Source organism: Seriola lalandi, unplaced genomic scaffold (assembly GCF_002814215.2).
Source record: "Seriola lalandi dorsalis isolate HSWRI2012SDOR001 ecotype SW California unplaced genomic scaffold, Sedor1 jcf7180002054590, whole genome shotgun sequence".
NCBI classification, from domain to species: Eukaryota; Metazoa; Chordata; class Actinopteri; order Carangiformes; family Carangidae; genus Seriola; species Seriola lalandi.
Window position 1 is genome coordinate 395,206 of NW_019525143.1, and position 4,603 is coordinate 399,808.

General features: G+C 43.8%; 1 long non-coding RNA gene across 1 annotated transcript; it reads left to right on the top strand.

The window, feature by feature from the left end:
• Positions 1-697: 697 nt before the first annotated feature.
• On the top strand, positions 698-2,001 carry LOC147818397 (uncharacterized). The gene is made up of 3 exons (XR_015438000.1): positions 698-787; positions 893-996; positions 1,546-2,001. It is a non-coding gene; the product is annotated as an uncharacterized LOC147818397 (long non-coding RNA).
• Positions 2,002-4,603: the final 2,602 nt, after the last annotated feature.

The window sequence follows — 4,603 nt, forward strand, 5'->3', positions numbered from 1 at the left end:
GTGTGTGTGTGTGTGTGTGTGTGTGTGTGTGTTTAACACAGTGAGAGTTTGGCTTTTACAGTGTCTCATTTCCTCTCTGTTTCTGGGCTGTAATGAGCTGTGTAAACACACACACACACACACACACACACACACACGCACACACACACACACACACACACACACACACACACACACACACACAAGCCAGTACATTGTTCTCCTTACAGCCTGAAGCTGAACATCATCATGTCCCTGCAGAAGTTTCTTCTCTGACATGTCTGTGTGTGGCGTTCAGGCTCTGCAGGGAAACAGCATTTAAAGTAGAGTAACATGTGTGCAGCTGGTAGGAGGCTCCACCTATTAAACGTAACGTGATAGCATGAAAACCAGGACCGGTCGGACCGGATCAGTTTGATATGAGACCGTATCTGCAGAGTCATTTGAATGACGGTCAAGAGTCTGATTTACAAACAGGTTCTTCATTGTTTGTTTTTCATCGACTGCAGATCAGAAACTCTGAGGGGGGGGGGGCTAACTTTCAAAAACATAATTTATCATTTATTTAATCCTTATCAGATACAAGATCATGTTCAGGCAACAACACACAGTTCAACCTGGATCAGTTTTCCTGGATTACTGTTTATTTCAACCACATTTACGTCCAAGAGAAAACGCACATTAATGTGTTTCCATGAAGAAGTGGGAGATAAACAGCTGGTGGAGCTGAACCTCCAGTCTGCGCCATTACACCACTGAAGAAGAAGAAGGGGACACGGCGGGATGACTGCTGCTTTAAGTCAGATAAGTGTGTAGTGCTGTATGTTATATATGCTGAAAGAGATCTTCACTTCCCTGACCAGAGTTTCTCTTTACATTTGAAACCTTTGACATTTTCACTTCTGTTTTTCAGACTCCTCAAACATGGCCGCCTCCGCCTGAACTCTGACCTCTGATTTCCCAGAAACAATAAAGACAAAACTGAGACGGAGAAGCTGAAGACGGGATGTGTCTAATGTAAAGACATTTATTTATTTATTTATTTATTTATTCTCATTAATCACATTCTTATTTTGAATATTTGCATGACACACACGTCGTCACAACACAGATCATCACCTGAACTGAGGGGGAAATAATCAAAATGAAAGATGAAACAAAGAAATAAATAATCCAGATTACAAATGAATGAAACTACACTTTGATACATGTATACAGTAAGTTGTCTATCTCCACACAATCAAGACAATAATGCCTTAAAAGATGAAACAGATCATCTATAACCTACGTTTCCTCACTGTCAACAGATCCAGATCAGGGAAGGGCCCACGTCTGAATACGTGGTCGACCTCCTCCTTTATCACTGATGCTTTAATATTCTTGTACTTTCAGTTAAATAAGATTGTGAAAGGATGATTTATTCTTTTCTTATTGCTTCTTTTACTGAAATAAAGGATCTGAGTTCATCTTCCGTCACCGGTACAGACCCTGGATCTGCCTGTGTGAGACATTAACTGTGCTGAACCTGTAGATACGAGACAGTCAGACTGTGTTTCTTTGTCTCAGCTCCAGAGTCAGAACGAGAGAGAACGTCCACATCTGCTCGGAGGAAAACGCCCAGCTCTCCAGTTTCATTTCCACCATTACGAGCAGGAAAAGAGGCGACGAACCTGAAACCTGCGAGTGTTCACAGTCGACTTCTGTCAGTCGAGGGTTCACTGAGACAAATCCATCACTTCCCCGACAGCCCTCCTCAACGCTGTCAGCGTGATTGAGAGTAACGAAGAATATATACACACACAAACCGTGGCCAGACACTGAAACATTGTACGCTCCACACACACACACACACACACACACACACACACACACACACACACACACACACACACACCAGCAGCTGTGTGTATCAGCAGGAGGGGATTACAGAGAGGGTTCAGTGTTTGGCTCAGGCCCAGACTGTGAGGATCCTCTCCCCCCAGAGCAATGTGGGACCTGGGGGGGGGGGGGGGGGGGGGGGGGGGGGGCTGCATACTTCAGTTCAGTTGTAACCTCCAGATCTGCCTCTGACCTCCAGCGTGGAGAACACACATGCGCCTGTACGGGTGTAGTGTACATCTGGGGGCGTGTGTTGAGGTTTCCAGGGCCCGTCGATGGGGGAGGAAATCCCTCTTTTGTTTCCAAGGAAGTCAAGTTTGTGTGTTTAATGGAGGAAGCTCAAATATGGTGGAAGTGGAAGGATGTATATGTGGCTGGGACTGACAGCTGCCGAGTCATGGAGGGAGGCCTCGTGTTGACGCCCCCGTCTCCTGGAGACCACGTTCATGCTTCTGATTTGTTCTGATAAATATGTTTTCAGAGAATCTCGATCGCTGCCTGGATTGTGTTCAGTGGTAAAGTGTGTGTGTGTTTTCATGTGTGTGTGTGTGTGTTTGTGCTGCTGTTTGAAACACGTGCAGTTCGTCAACATGAATCTCTCCACAATTTAAAATTAGAAATTAGAATTTCATGTGAAAACTATTTGCGTCCACATCCATGTTTCCAGCTAACAACACATCTGCATCACAGCCAACATCTGGTACAGAGTCAAACATCTGGCCGATGAAATCACGGCCGGGACGTCGTCTGATGAAAATCAACATAAATCTGTGTGTGTGTGTGTGTGTGTGTGTGTGTGTGTGTGTTCAGCTGCAGCAACATTTAAAACAAATGATCACAGAGAAGGTTACTAGAGGTCATCTTCTTAACTCTACTGTCACGGTGGCTCACACACACTGAAACACCAAGCTGGACGTTTTAATGTTTACACAGTCTGGAGCGAGGCCGGAGGTTCGGTCTCAACATCGGTGGGGGACAAAACCCCCCCGGACTTTTCACTGTACAGTTACAGATGAAAAGACTAGAAGTAAACTTTACTCATTAATGGAAAAACTAAGGATGATTCTGCATCTAACATTAACGCTGTTATATTCAGCAGGCCTACAGTGGCTGTTGCAGTTTGATACTAGCTCCTGGCTAAACTAGCGCCTTGAGCAGCTCCAGCAGCACGATGCTGCTAATCTCGTGACGCATCAGTACAAAGAATATTAGGGCACAATATTTCATATTGACAGATAAATAACTTAAAATAATAAACGATTCACTTTTTAATGTAAGTAAAAAAATACATGTTTAAAGATGCATCCTGTATCAGACTCTACAAATATGTCAAATATTTCATTTAATAGAATCTATACTACATCTACAGTATCTCCTCTTATCTATGCTCCAGTCAGATGGTCAGATATCGTTAAACGACCCTGAGACCGTCTGAAAACATGTGCCATGACCCCCATTTGGAAACATCACATCTCCCCCGTGGCGTCTTTAAACACAGACCCTGTTAAACTGCTCTGAAGACGACCCTCATTATGCCTGTTCACACCGAAACTAACCGAGCCGCATGAAAAACTTTTCCTCAGTAAATTGATGAAAAGTTCAGTGCGGCGGCGTGAAGTCTCCACGTTCATTAGCAGAATATAAATGTAGGTTTTAGGAGGCAGAGCTGAACAAAGAGAAACAAACACAAAGACTCAGAGGGAGGGGCGCCAGGCAATGGATCCTAATTGCCACCAGGTTGCTCTCCACAGGGAAGTTACTATTGAGTTGCAAGTGTGTGTGTGTGTGTGTGTGTGTGTGTGAGTGTGAGTGTGAGTGTGAGTGTGTGTGTGTGTGTGTGTGTGTGTGTGTGTGTGTGTTTCTTTGTTCACACGTGGAAATAAATTCATGCATGTTGTTTTTAAAAACAGTTAAAACAGTCTGAGCAATAAGATTCATTCAGCAGTGACTTTCTCCTCATCACAGCCAACTGATCACATGACTGATCACATGATTGATCACATGACTGATCAGAGAAGAAAGAACCGATCGGTTTATTCAGTGGTTTGTTTTTCTGGAATTTCATATGGAATTATCATTCTTTAAACAGTCAGACAGATGTTCAGACAGATGTTCAGACAGATGTTCAGACAGAAGTTCAGACAGATGTTCAGACAGATGTTCGGACAGATGTTCAGACAGATGTTCGGACAGATGTTCAGACAGATGTTCGGACAGATGTTCAGACAGAAAATGTTCAGACAGATGTTTGGATGGAAGATGTTCACAGAGAAGATATTCAGACAGATGTTCGGACAGATGTTCTGACAGAAGAAGTTCAGACAGATGTTCAGACAGTGACTGTGAATAAAATCATTGTCAGGTTTATTCTGTTGTTAAACGTCTAAAAGGAAAAATAAAAAGTGACGTCACACACATGTAACAGGATCTTTAAGTCTTAAGGAGTTTGATAAACAGTTTTTATTCTCATGTTTAACCTGGATGAGCTGTAACTTTGTGTTTCACTCATCAGTCTGATGAACTGATTCGTTTCCTCCTCGGGTCAGAAAAGTGTCTAACTGCTCCTTTAAGCTCCGAGCTCTCCCTCCTTCTCTCCATATAACTCCTCCCTCCCTCCTCTTTGTGCCGCCTCAGCAAACAAATGGGATCAACCTGTTGTTGCCTGGTCAGGGATCAGTTCATACGGAGGCTGCCCCCTCGGAGAAGAGTTGGCTGAACTGATCCTGGGTCTGTAAAGATTCCCGCC